General features: G+C 45.2%; 1 protein-coding gene across 1 annotated transcript in view; it reads left to right on the plus strand.

The window, feature by feature from the left end:
* Positions 1 to 15,678: 15,678 nt before the first annotated feature.
* Positions 15,679 to 20,359, plus strand: part of LOC131284294 (uncharacterized) — a 30,994-nt gene continuing 26,313 nt past the window's right edge. Inside the window, exon 1 of the mRNA XM_058313148.1 lies at positions 15,679 to 15,746. The gene's annotated coding sequence lies outside the window, so the exon portion shown is untranslated. The remainder of the gene's footprint in view (positions 15,747 to 20,359) is intronic.

The following is a 20,359-nucleotide window of genomic DNA, read 5'->3' on the forward strand; positions in this document are numbered from 1 at the left end:
TGGTCACAGGGAGTCGGTCAGTCTCCGTTAGGACGTGGGCATCACGTCCAGGATACTTTGCTGTCTACCGAACGATGGTAAGAATTCGGATGCAGGGGATAGTTTTACGTTGATTAAAAGTCGACGAGATGAACTTGAGTCAAGGAGAGGAAATGGATGTTTATTTAAACGACTTTTTCCCAGCTTAAAAGGCTCGTACTATCCACGCTTATCCTGTTATAAGAAGAGTGATGACCTTTTGTTGCTTAACTTTCAACATACTTCCCCGAATTCCCCATGTTTTGTAGCAAATCCTGGATTGTGGATTATCCCTCTTTTGTGGATAAAGATTTGTAATTCCTCTAATGGCCTAATCAATGTCCATAATTGAATCCTGAGGTGCATTAGATGTTTACACTTCATTCCGGAACAACACTTCAAACGCGGTGGTGCTTAAGTCCCCTCCATTAGGCGGCAGATCTCGCTTTCTGTTCGCTCAATTAGTGTAACACTGTTCGGCAGAGGTGGGTTTTGGGTTTCCTCTGATGGGTTAACGCTTGTTTACGGGTCAGATGTGTTCTCCCGCTTTTCATTCCCCGCCCAGGAGGACCCATTGACCGCCGCAAATGTTATTGCTTGGCGGGAGGAGTTCCTCGATGTGCAAATATTGCTAATTGTTATTTACTATTTCCCTTTTTTCCGGCTCGTTTCCGGCCTCTGTTCGTTCCGATGACTTCCTGGAAGGTTCGTCCGGCGAATGCTCAGATTTTGGCATCGCGAGTGAGAGTGGCTATTAATCCGTCCATTAATTTGCAATTATAATGGGCTTCTTTCTTCCGCGTACGAGGAGCTGCTGCTGCTGGTGCGTGTTTGTGTCGCATTCTGTGGCCGGAAAACAAGACCCACTGCCGATTGCCTTGTGTGGGTTGCGTAGGAAAAACAAGTACGAAAGCGAACGCTGCAAAATGCTGGCTTTCAGGGGGCCGCACAACCATGAGACCGCATATATCCGCGGTAATTGAACCTTCACGCCGGTGGAGTTTGGGAAAAGAACCGTTCTGTGCCCGAGAAAAGTCCGGTGGTCCATTTTGGGGTGGTTCGGGCCGCTCGTTGCCCATTTATTTATTATTTGCCCGGTTTCCTACGGGGTTCGATACTTCGAAAGGGAAGCTCGATGGACACGTGCGAGTGGCGGTTTTAATTAATATATTTGCAAACGCAGACGTCACCGCAATGCCGGTTCCCGATCGGTTGGGATTTCGGTGAAAACGGGAGGTTTTCCCGCAAATGCGCGGTTTCATCATGAAAAGGGCCTTTTTCGAAATGGTCTATAGCGGTTTTTTTGAAGTTGGTGAAAACCCAAGGTGTTTGCAATTTAAAATGTTTCCCTCGGCGTACATTGTGGACAGTAATAAGTTCTTTTTACTACACTTGCCATTTTCAATTAAACATTCAAAGGTTTATCGTTATGTTTGCAACACTCGTTCAATTGTTTGGGACAAACCCCAAACAATTACCTTCCAAAAGACGAGTGAAAATAAAATGTGTACGTAATGCGATGCGAAATGGCATTTTCCACACCGACAAACGAAGCGCGGGGGCTTTTCCGGCACATACGCAAATAAGTTCGGCGCCAGCGCCTGTGGCCGCCCGGATCTAATTAGTATATTTACGAGCAACTTTGCCGCGGCCATCGTGTGGGGTTGGCTCTCTCTTTCGGCACAACCGAATTGCACGTCCCCGAGGCAACGTCCGAACTCTGGTGACCGCAATCAGCTCGTTAGTAGCGCCGGCTTTCGGCCAACAACACTGGCAGCAAACAGATTGACCCTCATCCGACAGAAAATTGGTCGCAAATCGCACCGGCTAGAACCCGGGGCGCAAATTTCGCACGGGTTTCCGGTCCGGAATGCGCCCGGCGGGCTGAAGGGAACTAATTTAAACTCCCGGGGATCCCGTTCCGTGGCTTTGGAATGAAAGTCATCGCACGGGTTGCTGGGATTAACTTCTTGGATTTAGGCGGAAGCGTCACCTCAAACGGACTCATAATTAGTGATTAGCAGTTTGGCGCCAATAACGAGAGGTATTTTTGTGGAAATCAGATGAGCTCATTTATGACTTTATGGTAATTCCGTTGAATTGGTTTTGTGCCCATTTTCTGGAGGGATTAAAATGATGGGTTAGTACCTTCTGCATAATTCGAAAATTGTTCTTTTGATGCGAAATCGAGTCATTCCAGTAAAACAGAAATATCCTTGGATTTCTCAGCACGGGAACATTATTATGTTCTACCGAGAAAAAGAGTGCTGCCATTAAAGAAAATCCTTCGTTCAACATCTTCCAATGGTTTGAGTGAACTAAAAAAGGGTGCATTTATCAGAGAGTGGCTTAGTACAGGACTTTCGAAGAATTGTGAGCAACTTTTCACCCATTTTCATTCCGCAGCAAGAAGAAGAAAGCGCCGGGAAAAGTATTACTGGGCGGAACCCCGGAAACACCCGAAAACGAAATGCTTTTGGGCTTGGTGTGGTGTTCGAAAGATTTATGTTCTATCTGATCCCAATTTTCACGTACCCAAACCCAACGCTGGGATCAGGTCGAGGGTTTTTGCGGGCGCTTCAGGCATGGGATTGATTTTCTCTGTCGTGTCCGAGCTGCATTTGTCTTGTTGCACTTGCACTCGCTCTTGTGTGGGAAGTGTTCAATAAATTAAACCGGTGGGAAATTGCCCGTCACAGAGCGGGGAGCCACTTTGGGTGGGAATTTGTGTGTCGAAAAGAAAATCGTTCCCGTAGCAATAGGGTAGACAAGAGAGAGAGGAGCATGGCATATCATCGTTAAGATCGTTGATAACAAAATTGTGGAGCGGGTGAAGGAGTTTTCAAATAAATCTAGACAACCAAAAATCAGCCACCACACTTTCTCACCATCAAAGACGATCCCTCCGGGGGGGAGGAAAAGTTTGGGAAAGTGGCACGAGGAAAAGTTCCATTTGCACAGTATTTCAATAACCCTCACCCCCCCTATCTACCTCCTCCCCTTGTCCAGCGTTGTTTAATCACCGACGCTGATCATCGGGAGCTTAGCGTTCGCCTTAGAAGGAGCTCGGGAACAATGTTTGAAAAGATTCCGGCGTACACTTCAGCTCAAGATTATTGCATTTTCTTCCACCATCGAGCTGCGGAATCTACGAATTCCACGTAATTAATGTACTTCGTCACGGTGACTGCAAGTCGGTTGGCGGCACGAACTCTTTCTCTCCCTGCGGGTCTTTATTATATTGAGCAGCTTCCAAGAAATCACAAGTTAATTCATGATCTCCGTCGGGCGAAAAAGTTTGACACACTTTGTCCCACAGGAGACTGGAGAGAGGCCAGAGAGCATTGGGAAGGACCCCGAGACGAGACACACGACGAAACTGCTCGGTGGCAACGATTTCAAAAGATGTTTAATTTTAATTAAATCCCAACGCTAAGAAATTAGCTAAACCAATTCCTAAGTCCATGCCGATGTTTAAAGACATTTGGTGTGCCGTAATGGGCAACATGAAGTCTCCTTGTGGAAGACGGCACGTTTATGGTCAGGATCGAGCGGAAGGGAAGAATAAGTTCAACATCACTTCGAAAGTGCGCCTCTCGGACCGAGTTTTAAACAATTTAATTTGCTAATCTCGGGTGTCGTTTGATTTTATTTTATTTTGCGAGCGTATTTAGGGGGGAAAGTTGCAAATGAATGGAATCAAGTTTGGGCCTTCTCGCTTGGAAGGGCGGCGCTACAGTGGTGTGCGGGAGTGTTGCAAAACTCGTAACATTTATTGCTTGCGAAGAATCTCGTTGCGAGGACAACAAAGCGATGTTTTCGTTTCGTAACTTAGAATGCATTTGGGAAACATTGAATATGATTACTGTTGAAGTTTGACACTTTAGAACCCTCATTGTGATCACATCTGCTTTATGCGCTCCCGGTGGAAACGTTTCGCGAAAATTGCAAACATCATAAACTCAGTGCCGATGCACCACACACCACTATTGTACGAGCGTTCGGAAAACGCTGGCCGGTATTGTTTCGAGTGTCTACAGTTGTGATTTCTTTCATCGTTAGTGCAAAAGTTGTCTCCTTTCTTTGGCCGTGCCAAGGGTCTGGTGTTCGTTCCGCTCAAGATCCGGGCTAATTGCAGCACAGAAGGTGCAGATTCGGGTGCAGAAGAGGACCTTCTTGTCGAATGTTGACCGAACAGCGGACGGACCGGGTCGGTACGGAAGCACACGACGTTATTTATTTAGAATTTGCATAGTATTTCGAATCGACGCCCTCCGAGTTTCCCAACCCCCCCAAGCGTCCGGGGAAAGCGTTTACCGTTTGCTTTCTCGAGCATGAAAACGGATTGTTCCTTTTCCCAGGGTCGTCCTAGATTGCTCCTTTTGCCGGGACGGCGCGGAGGAGGGCGATACAATTGTTTCGTTCCTGTTTTCCACTGTTGTGTCGCGAAAAGTCTCCCCCCTCCTGTTCGACACTTGCATCCGCAGCTACGTCTTGTGACAAATGTTCGGCTTTCATTGGAAATTCAGTAGCAAAGGAAGGAAAGCACTGAAGAAAAGCTGTGGAATGGGTGGGTGCGGGGGTGCATCGACTAATCCACTACATAAACATCCGCGCGCTGCAACCTGGCCCCGAGCCGGTCGCGTGGAATGGAGAAAACGTTAAATAAATACATCCCCCCAACATAAATAAATGAAGGATTTTTCGCGAAACCCGGGTGCGCCAGGAGGGTTTGTTGTTACTCTTTTCGCTGGCGCGCACTCCAAACCCGGAATGCAGTTGGTTAGGGATTAGGGGGAAGGGGGGGAGAAGCATGATTGAGCGAACAAAATTCCACTGGGTTGCAACGGAAGCATCCTCCGAGCTCGCGTTGTTGGGATGCGATGATTTATTTTAACTTATGCAATCCTGCCGCAAAACCACTCACACATAATGGTAAACAAATATGCAACGCACGCAGCCAGTGCATAGTTTGTTTAAATCTTGGCAAAGTGCACGATTTTTATGAATATTAAGTGTTTTGCTTAGGTGGAAGCACAAGAATGGAAGGAATTAAAATGGATGATGTTTTTATTGACTGTTATGCAATTTTAAATAACAGCTTTACGCTGAGATAAATTATATCTACATAATCATTATCGAAAACTAGATAGAGAAGATGAAATATTGTTTACAAAACAAAGGTTTGTTTTTATTAAATAAGGTGTTGTCCTTATCACGACTTTGTATATCATCATTTGGAAGTAGTTAACTGAAACAAAAGTGGCCAAAGTTTGCTTGCTTTTGGTCCTTGAAAAACGTTCTACCCATTTCACTATCACATTTTTCAACCAACCTGCGGGTTAAATTATTTATTTATTTGCTTTTTTTCCCCATTGAATGAAGCATGTTTCGAATGAAAAACAAGGGACACAACGAAGGAGAATTATTGCACCATAATCCTGTTTTCGACTCCCGGACTTCAATGCGTCCTCCGGCCCGCGTCCCGCAGCCCGGACAAGTAATGCCGCCTTTATTCGATTACTCCAAGCCCGATGGGGTTCGACTCGAGTGGTTTTGTTTTCATTTTGATGCTGATGCGATGCTCGGAAAGCTCCGATGCGACGAACCGTCGGTTGCGAACAAAGTTCTTGTGGTGGCGGGATTTTAAGCGCATTTTTCTTCCATCTCGAATGGGGTTGGGAGGGAAAAAGGAGGTACGGTGGAAGGTTGCACCTCATGTGCCCTCTTTTCCCCTACCACTCGCCAACTGGAGGGAGGAAGATTCTCCCGAACCCGTTTTTTCCTTTGCACCGTGCGGAATAGTGCGGAAAATTAATTGGTGTAATCCGTGAATTTATTGGCAATTGATAATTTCACATGTTTCATAACTCCAGCCACCGACGGCAAGCGCACCGTTCTCGGTTCGGAAAAAATCCCTTTTCCCCCCGCCCCACTTTCCTCCTCATGTGAAGAATGTGACGGCAGAATGGGGTTCGGTCGGTCGGTCGGTTGGTCGGTTGGTATTGAAGTCCGCACAGAAACCCCTGTCGACCGAACAGAAGAATTTTAATTGGCGGCATTTTTCTCTCGGTGTCGACTCCACCGAGCCCTTGGATCCACCTTGTTTTTTTTTCTATTCATCTTTTTTGCTTCTGTGGCGGCTTTTTGTTCTCCCACTCCCCTCTTTGAGGGTGGAAAAACGGCCGCCAGACCAAGACCCAGACAAAACACAGTCTTTGGAGCGGGAGGCTAGAAAAATGATTACCTAGAACACAGAAGTAACGAACAACGTTGTGTAATTTTCCATCGGTTGTGTTGTGTCCCTGCCCCATGTTGGGCTCCCCCCGTTTTCCTGGTGGGGTTGTATTTTTCTTCAAACAGCGAGTTCTGTTTTCCGTTCGCGTTGGTTGGTTCAACTTTTTGCCCTCGTCCGGCATCCGCCTTTCAGGTACGCGACCAAAGCGGAAGCCACCATTTTCCGAGCCCGGAATGGGATGGATTAAAATGGGGAAAAGGATTGTATCAAGTGGGTCCCCCGGTAAGCTCTGTGTTTCTGTTCGATACGAGAAATGGAGCATGAAATCCTCGAACGGTTCCCGGAGTTGAATAGACAATTTTTCCTTCCGTCGATATGTTTTTGCATTTCCCATTTTAATTGAACACATCCGATACGCAAAAAAAAAACAGACCTACAGAAAAACCTGCGAAACAAAAGCATCATAAATTCTTCAAAAATATCGACAAGCAACAAAGAGGGAGAATGGAAATGGACATAAATCTTCGACTCATTTAGACCGAGCTCTGTGGCCCAAACCCATTAACTCGAACAAGGATCGCTCGGTTTCTCCGAACGGTTGGATTTTCCCGCAAGCTTGTAAACGCCGTTTTTCCTTTCCCATCTGGTACGGGCTCTTCGCGGGCTTTGGGATCGAATTGGGGTTCTATATTTCACTTCATTCGGTGTATTTGAAGCCGCATTTCGAAGAGTGGTTGCTTTTCCTTCCCACCCCCGAAAAGCTTCCCGAGAAAAACCGACAGCATGAAATCGCTCTTAATCCTTGACACATTAAATCCGGAATCCACCTTCCCTTTCAACGGTCCCCCTCCCCAGCATATTTTTTCTTTTAAGGATCGTTTCACGTCGCACGTGAGTTGGGGATGGACTGTTTTCCTCCATTTTGCCCAACACACAACGGTTGGGTATCCACGGATTGGTGGGTTCCACTTTCGGAAGGATTTCCCACGGTCTTTTCCTCCAAAACCCCGTCGCTTCGCGTGCGGAAGCTAAAGGTGATATTTTTTAAGCCCCCGGGTGAGTCAGCTTGTTTTGTTTGGAGCCTTCAATATAAAAAGGGATACCAACGTACAATAGATATCCTTCTGGAATGAACAATTCTGGGAATAAACTTTTCCCAAAGTGAAGTAAAACCCCAAAGTGAAGAAAAGTAATGGCATAAAGAATTCAAAACTTAGGTGCACCGTGAAAAAGAAGAAAGTGAAGCATTTAGACAAATTTCATATTTATTCCATCAACTTATCACTCCATGAGGTAGAAGAATCACAAACAACAGCATCAACGAGAAGCTTTAAATGCTGTTTACCGTTGTTTTCCCTAGGAAAGTCAGCTTTAGCCCCTTTGACTACAGGAGTAAGGAGGGGTTTTCCGAAAGCATTATTTTTCCACACCACACACACACACATACATGCACACTCTGAATTCTAAGAGTCGTCAGCATAGGATCATGATCATCCGGAAGGATGCGGCGAAACAAAACAAAAAAAAACCTCTGAAATGCGTGGAGTTTTTCCCTGCCACGTCGGAAAGGTTGGGGCGGAAAATGCGAAAACTCCATTCGATGCGGTCGGATGCTAAATTGAATGTATTTAAAAGGATTTATCGTCCAAGTGTTCGCGGCTGTGTTGAAAATGTTTTTCATTTTCCACCCGCCAGCCTGCGTGGTTTCATCACCCACCCCTCCTCGGAAGCTCCTCCACGGAAAATCAAGGCACTTTGGTATATTTAGAGGCGATTGGTGAGCTTTTTTTTCCCGCCAGCAACAAGCGCGCGCTTTTCCGTTGTTCCAGTTTGCAAAGTTTCACATTTTATCCCTCCTTGCTTTGGTTGTACATTACATGTGCGGGTTGGCGAAAGACAGAGTCGGATAAGTCTCATCCTTTGCGCCTTTTTATACGCTACCACCTCAGCAAAATGAACGAGGGAGGAAAGCAGAACTCTACGCCACTTTCCTCGCAAGTGCGATACGTGATGCGTTGCGGTGTCGCTCGGTTTGGTGGAAAAGTTTACCTCTCGAACGTTCGCGGGAAGAGAAAACTTTTAGAACCCTTTCTTTTTTCGGCCGTGTCCTTTCCCGAATCTCCGGATTTGCTCGCTCGCATCGAAGAAGAATCCCTCGTTAAGGAAGGGAAAACATTAGCATGCACAGTGCGTGTGGGTGCTTGTAACTTTTCGTATGTTTGAAAACAAAGTAATGCCTCAGGGGAAGATCCTTTGGAGGATTTTTTTTGTATGGTTGGTTTTTATACAACAAACACGTGAATTGTTTCACTCACTCGCTCACTTCTGTATGACGCGCCAAAAAATAAAACGTAACACGTTGCATAATTAAAGAAAAAACAAATCTTTGAGCCAAGGCGATTGTAACTCGTTCCAAAATATGAATGGATTCTAATAAAACTCTGGAATAACCGACAGATGGCTTCTTTGATGTAGTGTTTGGTTGCATTCAGAGGTCGATTAAATATACAAGTGCTCGCAAGTAATTTAATTGTTTTCAATTATTTCATTCTGTTACAACATTTTATTACATATTTCTTAAAATTAAGGAACATGTTTTCTATTTCATTTGTTTATTTCGGTTCGTTTATCGGTGCTTATTTCGTTTCATATAACGTTTGCTTTATTCTTGCGATTTGCTTTAATACACTGAATTGTTGTAAATGGAAATTTAAGCTTGGTATCGTACTTTGATAAGAACGCTTGATTGACTAATGGGTGGAAGGTAACTTGAGGAAAATTTCGAAGTCCTAGTTGGAATTCTTGTCGTTTTGTCATAAAATTAGCGAACTGACAGCGCCTACTATGTCATTATTGCAATATTTCACAAACAGTTCCGTTTATTGAGGGAATTAGTTCGATTTAATTTTCTCCCATCTTCAGTCGCTCTGCTCTTTACCCAAACCGCAGGGATTTCATTGAAATGGAAATTCCATTAACGTCAAAACCATGACACAAGTCCACATTCCATTCCGCGGTCTGACCGGCGGGGGTTTATCTGGTCAAAATGATACTCACACCACCTCGTCGATCACTTCCCTTGATCGAGCGACAAGCTTCCTAATTGAAATGTCACATTCTCAGGGCGTCAGGTGATGCGCTGGGGTAGGGAGGTTCGGGGAGGAAGCGTTCTGTTAATGTACACGTAGGATGGTGTCATTAGCTGTGGCTTAATCCCTATTTAGCAGAGACATTTTCGAGCCTCTAAACACTCGATAGGAACACTGATTTGTCGTACGTGCGAGTTATCGCTGTGATTTGTTTTATTTGACAAATTGTGTCTAGAATGCCGTATGCCAAACGCTTCAACTTTCCTTGATTTGCGTCAGATTCCTTGACGATTCACTTTGGATGTGATACCTGTCCTTTCTTGTCATTCTTGCGAAATGGCAGCGCTGCGCTCATTTCCCATGGCATTTGCAACTCTTGATGAGTTATAACCAACGCCACCTTTTCCGCGTGTCGTCCTTTGCTGCGTGAGTAATAACTTCCAAGTGACATTTTAATAAAGGGTAGCTACGCCATTTTCGATTTCATTGTAGCGTTTTGTACGAAATGGTCTTCCTTCCGTAACCTATTTCCTAAAGGACACTCTCAACAATCGTTTGATAGCGCGCGTTTGCTACTGTTTTCCAACATTTTACTCCAGGGAATCCTTTCATCACCCACCTATGTCGGTATCTATTGCTTTTAATTAAAATAATTGATACCACAAAACCACAAACACATGACGCGCACAAGACAAAACGGTGTGGGAGAGACGACGGGACCGTTCCTTTTCAAGTGTTCGTAATTGGTTGCAATTAATTTTCGAACCATCGGGTAGTCCTCCGGCAGCAAAAGCTACTCTCCACCTCCTCTAGGTTTCTCTATACTCTCTAATATTCTAGAGACTAGAAAGTACCGATCCCTAAAGGGTTCCAGCTGACGTTCCTCCCGTTTTCTGGTAGTTGAACCAGGAAAAAATATCCACAGTTTCATCGTCGGAGTGGCGGATATTAATGGTACAATTCATGTCGAGTTCTCGTCCACTGGGGCAGCATCATTTGTGACATGAAACACGCGAAGACCTCAGGCAGCAGACACTCACTAACGAGCTCTTTCGAGCGGGTGCTTGTGGCTTGCGGAAGAGTGCCATTTATTTATTAGCGCTCGGTATTATTGCTGTTGAACCGTTTGGAGGAAACACATAGATTGGGGAGGCCCTCTAACAAGTGGGAAGATTTTTGGTGAATCCTCACTCACTTTTCTCCTTCCCTCCAGTCTACTTCATCACCCGATCACAAGTGTAACTGACCGGAGGTCTGACGATGATGTTGACGACTTCCTTATTGCCCCAATGCGAAGATTGTGGTGTCGGAACTGGTTCGTTTCGTAGGCTCTTAACCCGCAGAACAGCATGTGTTGCGTCAGTGTTAGCCTGTGGTCACTTTACGACGCGTTGTTGAGCGCATCCGCTACCGGCGACCACTTGTGGCAAACAATGGAGGTAATGTCTGGAGGATTTGGAGTCTGGAACATTTGGACACGCTTGCGGTCGATAGACTTCCCGAGTGGGAACACCTTAACCAAACGCTGGGTCTACGGAGGTGTCCACGATTTGCCCACGAAGTGTTGGACACCCGACCACAACCGGTCCGGTAATAAATCGGACTAATTTCAGTGTGCGGTTAAGTGAAATGATAAATCACTGGGAAACGGGGAACGAGTGGTCTCGCGGGGCTGGTAATGGTTGTTGGTTTTTCGACTGCCATTGTTGTTGTTGTTGAGCGAGGTTTGTCGCGCAGCTTGCAATTGCATTCGTCGACCACAGCAAACGGTCTACATCGATCCAGGAAGTCTCCTTAATCGAGATCTTTAGGGTTGTTCATTCATTCCCTGGCCGTGGCTCGTAGCTCGGTAATATTTCACTTTCATTCGAAACCAAGCTCGGGATCTTGCGCCAGAACAGCTGTATCTTGTGCTTCTCTGGTTGGTTGCAAAAAAAGTAGTGAAACATGTATTCACCTCAACAAGCTGCAGCCAGCTGTTCGATTTCTGTTTTGCGTAGGTTTCCTTCACAATCGTCGGTTAGTCACTGAATAGCGAGTCCCTAGTAGAGGCTTGTTCCCGAATTAGGTTACGTTGACCAACACAAACCCCAAGTCTGCTGTTAACGATGTCCGCTTGTTACAACGCCACAAACTCCAGATATATCCACGTGTTCGGAAGAAACTGTGTCAATCGAAAGCTCCCGAAGTCACTTGGAGACACTTCTTGGCGCTTGCTCCTTTCGTGAGTGTCGCCAAAAAAAAAACAAGTTCACGCTAGTCCAGCTGGTCCGGTCAATTACCGACCGTCAATCATAGGGCCGCCTAATGGAGTCACTTATGCCTGAGGCATTCTAGAACTTTCTCGCTTTTCCTTTCCCTCGTAAAAAAAAAAAGAAATGAACAGTCGGCTGGTGACAGTTATTGATAAACCTATCTTCAACTCATCAACCAGCCTGTGGCAACTCAGCACATTTCGGACTGATCGTTGTGTATGTGTGTGTGTGTGGTGGTTGGTTGGAGCTTTCCCGGTGTCATGATTTATGATTTGATTATTGCACATGATTAGTCTCCCGATGCGCGTGTCGCTGCTGTTGGAATCGGTCCTAGCCTGTTTTTCGTGCTGATGATGGATTTGGCATTCTGCAGCACTTGTTTTACCCAACTGATGGCTGTCATCCGGCTGCCAGCCAAGGAAGATTAGGTTAGCTGTCACTTTGCGGCGGTCCTGATGGTGATAATGGGGGCGCCGTCGTCCTGTGGTTTGATCGGTGGTTTGTTGATTCATGGTTCTGTCAGCAAACTCAGGTCTTGACACTCGAGGAAAACCAACGGGAAGAAAGGAAGGATTTCTGCGCTCTAGACGTGTGACTTTTACCTCCCACCACAGACGGTATTATTTTACCTTGCTGAGTGACTTGAAGAAAGCTCAATATCGTTGGCAGACACCCAGTCAAAGAGTCAAGGTATAATCCTGCTCAATGGCACACCATTTTTTTCTTCCCATGATTTTCATCTGGTGGGTAAACATTCACTTACAGTATCATATTTCGCCCCCCAAAAGCACTCCCGTCGATTGCGTTTGCGGAGAATAAACAGAATAATAAAATAAAATGGGACCTGAACGACGACGCAACTCATCTTGCTGGCGTTGTTTTGTCAGAGAAAGGATTTACGCCGACGAAGTAACGGGTGATCACCGCAAATACGTTTCATTTTTTGTTATTTAAAAATAGATCGGGGAAAATGTAATATTCTGATAACGCTCTGGAAAAGCTTAACTGCAATTAACGGAACTAAAATAAATATCGAATGACATTTAACTAAAAGTAGAGATATGAAACATCTGCCGATTCATGGTGGAGAACATGGCGATATTAATTGGCTATTAAAACAAAATGTCTCCTTCGTCCTAGCTGTGTCTGTGTGAATTGTTTTTCTTCCCCAAAAGTTTGCAAATAAAACCATTACACTTCCTCGTTTAAGACCCCAGAGTGTCTTACTCGAGGCTCGCCCATGGAATTAGTTATTCCGCGACGGTAGCTGGTTATAAATTTCCCATCCTTCTCCCCCCACCCCCATTCTTCCGGCTTTGCAGTGTGGACAGTAAAATTCACCCAAAAACTACCTTCAATATCGGAAAACTCTTGAAACAACCGTTCGTTCGCCTCGACGACGGGACGATTAAGGCGAGAAGGACATTTGCATAAATCTTCTCACCTAATTGCTTTTCGTGCCCTCCCAAAGGGATGGCGGGAAGGGGTTTGGATTTAAGGATGCTCATTTTCTAATCACAATTTTCCCAACAAGCGGGGATGGGGTGGGGAGGGGATGGGCCGAACTTTTCAATATTCTGTAGATGTTCAGTGAAACGTCGTGCGGTGCTTCGCAAAGCAATGAGCAGAATAATATTTACATTTTCACAACCCCCCCCCCCCCGGACTCCACAACACACGCACACCCTTCGGGAAAGTGTCCCAAAGGGAAGTGAAAAGGGACAAAGTAGGCCTGGATTCTGTTCAATCAAATAGAAATTTAATAAATCCCATCGCTCGACTGTGAAATCAAGCATCATCAAATGGTTCTACCAGCGTTTCGAATACGCAATCAAAGGGACAGCAGCGTAATTTGGAAGATCATCCTTGAAGGATTGTTTGTATGTGAGTCTGATTGGTTGATAAAAGGTGAGCGCGCGCGCGTGTGTGTGCGTGTGAAGATAAACAAATTTAATACTTAAGCTCTAACGGCGCATTTGTGGCGAAGGTTCAAGTAAGCGAATCGTCTTCTGCTTGGCATGCTTGATGCACAGATTTACGTAAAATTTTCTTCCACACTTTTCGCTTCCTTCACGTGTTTCCATTTGTTCTTCGCCACCGTTCGTCACCTAAGCGGGCAGAATGGTGCCCAATTTCCTCCGGATCTGGCAGCGTAAACTTGCTGATTAGTGTTTATGTTTATGATCACCGAATCACCGCCAATTACTGGCAGGTGTTTGGTGAAAGTTTCCCCACGCCTTTCCGGAAACCCTTTTCCTTTTTCGACACCCCTTTTGCCGGGGAATAATATTTACTCTTCCTCCGACGACATGCAACATCGTGAAAGGTGAACTCGGTTTTATGGACCACAATCAGAGTGCTCACGATATGCCGATGTTTCGGATTAACGACGGAGAGCAGATCGTCTTCGTCCCGCACCAAACCGCAAGAAACACCTTGTGCCATAAATGGAATTATTTATCGGTCCAACCTCAATCCACCCATGAATCGCATGATTGTCGATGTCTTTTTATTTGCTTGGCTATCCCTCACCGGCTGCGGTTATTGTTTTATGACGCAATAGCCACCACCTTGCGTCCGTAATCGAGAGTTCCTCAAGGATATCGGTTGAAGGATTTTATGTCCGCATAAAGGATGCACGGAGCTGTAAAGACTCTCTGATGTTTCATCGCAACATCCTTTAGTCGGGAGTTGAGTTTGGGAGTTTCGAGTTGGAAGTGCTTTCAATTATCGCTCGAGATTTGTCGTTACTTTATGACGGCTTTGATTTAGATCACCTTGTTGGTTTCGGCTTTAAGGCGTTAGGCGGCACTAATACTATAAAATGGCCTTGGTTTTATGTCGTTTAGGTGGTTCGAATGTTCGAGCTTTTATAGTTGATTCGTAAAAATCCAATAAAGCCTTTAGACCTTGTTTCTACTTGATACGGAGAGCGTGAAAAATGGGTCCAACGGTTATTTTCGCTTTTGATGTAGGTATTCTTTAAGCTAAGGAATGTTTTTCCACCCCAACTGAAACTCACATTTGCCGCCATATCATCTTTATCTTATTTGACGGCTGAGAAATGCGGTGGAAAAAGCATCGCCTACTCGTCGTGGGTGCGGATGATGGAAAGTCCTTTGGCACGAATGCATGGCGGTGGATTTTTGTTTCGTAACTCCCACGTTTCTTGATGTAATATATTTTCACCATGTTGCTTCCTTCATATTTCCTAGTTCTTATTTATCATTTTCCTCGTGTTGTTTGTTCTTTTGTTATGCGAGGCTTTATTTACACAGCGAAACCACCAAGTTGGAATGTTTTTCGAAAAACCAAATCCATAAACTAGGAAAACGTCGTCATTCCAGATAAACCTTGGAGTGAAATTTCTCGTCCTCCACCGTTTAGCACCCCATTTCCGTCGTCGGGGTGGTTGATTTTGTCAGGTAGTTTGTAGCGGTCTACAGACCCCCTCAAAGATTGTCCCCCATTTAAACGTCCGATTCACCTGACCCAAAACAATCGTCATCGTCGGAAATTCCACTTCCTTTTCCCCCCATCGCCTGAAGGTCAAACGGAAAACCACCAACCAACCCACCCTAAAGTGTGTCCTTTTCCCTCCGAATGAGCCCCCGACACACAACGATATACTATTTTGCGCCATGCCTCGCAGGTACCGCGAAAATGTGGGGTACATTCCGGAGGAAAATTAATTACCCCGTGAAAAGTTATTCCATAACACATAACTTTCCTTGCCTAACGATCAACAAACCGAGGCCAAGGGGAGGGGAAAGGGACATTCTCGGGTTCTCCCTATCAGGGGGGACGTTTCCCTCTGAATGCTAACAGTCGATTATGGGTTTTGGTTATGAATGGAAATGGAGACTGTTTTTCCTATCTTCCCCATCATCATCATCATCATCATCGCCATCAATTCGTATTTTTCAGGGGGGTTTGGTTTCCTTTTTCTTTTCCAAGCGAATTTAATTTCCTACACGAAAACTGCGCCACGAGCAACTCCTCATATTCGTTTGTTTGTATCGTTTTTATGTGTTCGGCAAAAGTTCTGTGCTTAATAATTGTTTCCTTCTTTCGTTGCAGATTCTTTTCGACCCGGGTGGAGTTTTTCTGAGCTGACAATAAAAATGTCATAAGACGATTAGGAAGGTAAGCGCGCGGTTGATTTATTTTTCGTGCATGTTGTACATCAACAATTCAAATGTCGAAAGCAGTATAATGTTCGTTCAAATATTGTTATTGGTTGGAATAAACTTTTCCAAGCTGTAAAACATATCGCCCAGATTGGGTATCGAGTTATGGAGGAAGTTTGCTTGAAGTGTTAAAAGTGTCTCTCGAACAATGTGGAAGTCATATTATATTTCATTTATTTCATTTTTAAATTAATCGCGACATAGTTTCCACAAAGAAGTAAACACTTCAGGCTAAAAGATAATCGGGCGATAAAGTAGTTAAAAACAATTCCAATTGCTGAAAAAAATCATTAAAAAGCTTGAAATATTTAAGAAAACATGACTAGATTTCTCCTTTTCCAACACCGGGTTTGTGCTCGGAAAACTCACTTAAATATGCCCATCGGTTGACATTGTGCTTGGCTTGGAAAAGTGGATGTCTCTCCCATTTTTATCCCCAACTGCTTGCCGGAACGATGTAAAGCACATCCTACCCAACGGCTGAGACGGTTTCCGTAGTCGCCGAATTAAATTATTGCCTGTAAATATCGTTTTCTGTTTGCTTCCGGTGCGCGCGGGGCGCGTTTGTGTTTGTATGGCGATAAAATGGCATCGATACGACACGCCGCATACACCACGGCATGGCGGAAAGCAGGCAAAAGAATCAACCAACATCCGGGAACGTCTTTCCCTCCCTCCTTCTGGCAGGGAAATCATCTCGACGGGACGCTTTCACCGCGCTGGAAACGTTCCGCGAATCCTTCCGTGCGGTGTTTGTTTACTTTCGCCTTTTTAGAACTGCGTCCCTCGCTTCAGAAAGGTTCCTGCAAGGATTGCGCCTTTTGGTGCGATAAACCAATGAAGCCATCGGCCGCCCGCGCCCGGTTCGCGTGGGAAAAAAGGTCCGTTTTCCTTTTGCCACGCGAACGAAATCGATGCGAAAAAGGATGCGTAAGGACTAAACGAAGTGATGATAGGTCCGATGATCACCCTTCGGGGCCCGCCTTCTCGTTGCTTTACGCAAACGGTTATTGTAATGGGACTTTGATATCCTTGATTCCGTTATCAGTCCTCGAGTTTTTTTTTTCTCATGGGATAGAGGCTTTTCTTGGGCAATACTTTGCTGTCGGTTCTTCTGCCGTCTTCTTCGGAACCTCTTTGTGTGAACGTAGAACGATATTGTGGCACTCCTTTCGAACGGTGGGCAATATCGAGAGCGGAAAGAGCGATAAAGCATCTGTCGTTGCGTGATTTAATTAACTGCGTCCTCGGGCACGACGCTTTTCCTCGACATACCCCGGGGGACCTTTCAACGTGCGACCGTTTGTCGATAAGGCGACCCAAAGACTAATGAATTAAATGCCATTTCCGATCGCCAATGTGACAACGTTAAATGGCACGCCAGCTCGCACGGGGCAATCCGTGGGCATTATTAAGAGATAGGACACGGCAATCTCCCGGAGATGTTTACGAGTAAATCTGGGGCCTTCGAGATGGCGTCCGCTTGTTTACGTGGGGGAGGGCATTCTATTCTGCGATTAAACTGGATAGCTCAATCGTGCGCAAATATTGCTGACTTCTGGCTTCGGCGAAAAAACCGGTAACCCGCTTTCTCCCGTTTGTCACCGACCGTTTTCGTAGCTCGTGCGATGCCGGAGAGTGTCCTACTTTTTCGGAATCCCTTCCACCTCCGATGTCGAGACCTCGAAGCCCCAATATTCGAGGATGGGTTTGGTCGATTCCCAGCCCAGTAATGTGCACATTTTATATTCCTCACCCGTACGGCAGCGATATGGTCGCTTTGCAACGCCGAGATACGTTTGCTCTTTTGAATGCCGGTCGCACGTCGCCTTAAAGAGACGGTTGGTGGCAAAGCAAATAAAATTGTAACGTTAAGACCCGATCGAGGCCAATAATAAAAACCTTTTGCTCTTCCTTCAGCGGGGCACGATTTGCGGATCCTGTCCTTCCCAGGAGCGCAAGAGCTGCTCACGTGGTTTGAGTGCAGTTTTTGGGGCCAACGATTGCGATGTGGGCACTTTCCGGTAGAGGGGGGAAGACATTGCATCCAAGACATTCCCGGCGGCCGAAGAACTCGAATGGAATGAAGATTTAATAGAAACGACGTGCAATAGCCGGTCAGTCTGAGTGTGTGTTGGTGTGGCGTGCACCGAAATGCATTCCTGGAGCAGATTGGAGTTTGCTTTACGCCACGCCGTGATGAGGTTTCACTATGATGGACTAAATAATAAACGAGAAACTGGGTTAAGATGGGGCATTCGGTGGCGGCTGGCACAACTTTATTACGACGAAGTTGTTGTAAGTAAGAAGGCTTTTTTTACGATGTTCCAGGATGATGAATAAATAAACTGTTACGATGCACATTATGCGGTTTTATTTTCAATAAACTTGGTCTTGTCTAAACTTTGCGATTGGTGGAAGTTTGTGTAATTTTCTTTTATCGGAACTTGAACTTGGGCTTGAAATAGAATTTCTGGAAAATTGAATGGTGAACTTTTCTCGCAAAATTTCTTGCATAATTTTCTTTAACGATGGAAATATCTGGATTTTTGTCTTTATAGCTTAAAGAAGTGACAACAACTGGATTAAAAGTTCCTTAATGCTGTTTCTGCGAACACGTTTACCTTACAACTCAATTTGTAAGAAAACTTTGAATAAAACTTCTTTTTTCTAAAAAATTAATTGTATAACATATCACGCTTTGTAATACTGACAGAACCAAAAGTTCTAGAGCCGCGTAATTTTTCACAACACATGGATTGTTTTACGCCATGATTTGTACTAGAAATGTTTTTTTCCACCAGGAATTTATCTCCCTAAAATATGAAAATGTTACAATTAGTCGTTAAAAGCTCACGATGAGTCAGTAGGAAGCAAAACATTTCATTTGGGTCCTTTTTCGCCCGGACGGCAACGTGTTTCGCAATAACTTAAACTTGAGCTATTTATTAGGCCATACAGATGACGGATAGGTTTCAATTCCACCCTCAGAAGTCGGCTTGAACTGACGTCCCTTGCGGCCAAGGGAACGTCAACTGCACCTATGAAGGCAACTGTCCAACCCATGGTCAGTGGCAGTTTTAGCCCAGCAAAGGGAGAAAAGCCATAAAGTACACTTTCTTTGACGAAGTGAAAAACCGGTTCTGCATGCCGGTCCGGTGGCCACTCGCCTGCGGGTTGACATTGATATTCGGCCCGGCTTCGGTTTAGAAGGGGTTTTTTAGATGGGTGAAGGGAGAAAGAGTGAAGCTGCAAGCGTCGGGCGCAATGCTGCGGAACCACATTCTTCGCGACCGATGAGCCCTTCCCAGTTGGAGGTGAGGTTAATTTACGACCCGTGCCCGGTTGTGGTGTGCACCTAACCTCCGAGGAGTGTCCATTTGGAGCCCGGGTATGGGTATGTGTATTCCTCTCTGGAGGGAGAATGCAAGACAGGAAGGTGACGCTTCAAATGTGCCACAAATGATGGGTTAAGTTGCTATCCAGATATGCAGGCAAGATGGACGCAAAATGTGCCAATGCAATGTTACCTTCCCTGCGGTTGATGTAATCAAGCGACTGTGAGGTAAACGTGTAGTTGTTTCTAGCCTAGGGACAAAGAGACTCTCCTCGCAAACGTTACGTCCTCAGCGCATATCGTCAACCAAGATCGGACTAATGGCGGATGTTAAAAGTATCCCATTTCGTCTCCTAGCAACTGTCACTAGATGTTTTGACTTCAACACGAGCAGTTGATTGACAACTCAACTCTTACATGCAAAGTCGCGGGATCATCTTTGTATCAGAGAGGTTTTACTGTATTGAAATACAACCGAAGGATAGAAACCAATATCTGATTTTATATAATTGTCGAAACGTTCATCCTCCAAACGACACTCCCAGTCCCCAAATCAAAGAAAAAGAAGACTATCCGATAGCGATCGCCAACATTCCGCGACAGTTGCCAATTGCGTGAGGTGAAAGATATATTTCACAACAATAATATCCATTCGCGATCGCGATTCCTAAAGAGAAACGTTCAAATTTGTCTTTCCTTGGCCTCGGTCATCTATCAACATCGGTCTGACAGCAAATCAAAATTCCAGTATTCATAATTTCATACTAACTTTGCATACAATGCCCCTTCTGGTCGTTTTGTAGAGGGTTTCATCAATGTTAGGGTAAGATTTTCTCATCACCCAACTTCCGGCCACGTTTCTGAAAATCACGCCTCATACCGAGGGGACGGCTTTGACGTTGACACGCTGCCTTTGATTCCCATCGTGCATGTAACAGAGTTTGTATGTGTGTGTGTGTAAATGACGTGATGTATTTTTAATTCGTTTCTTCCACCTTTTTTTCTTATATTGGCTTCATTCACTTTGATAATTATCATTCCGATCGGATGATCATCGCATCATCCGGTGTTCGATCGTTCGATTGGAGTCCATCAGAACTCTAGTGGCGACTTCTATTCTCAGCACTAACCCCCCGAAACGCCCCGCCGAGTGTTGATTCGCCCCAATCAAGGTTACGCCGGTACCACCGGGTCTCTGTGGGTCGGTTAATTAATTTTCTTTCCATCCGGTG

The sequence above is a fragment of the Anopheles ziemanni genome, chromosome 3 (assembly GCF_943734765.1).
Source record: "Anopheles ziemanni chromosome 3, idAnoZiCoDA_A2_x.2, whole genome shotgun sequence".
In the NCBI taxonomy this organism is placed as follows: Eukaryota; Metazoa; Arthropoda; class Insecta; order Diptera; family Culicidae; genus Anopheles; species Anopheles ziemanni.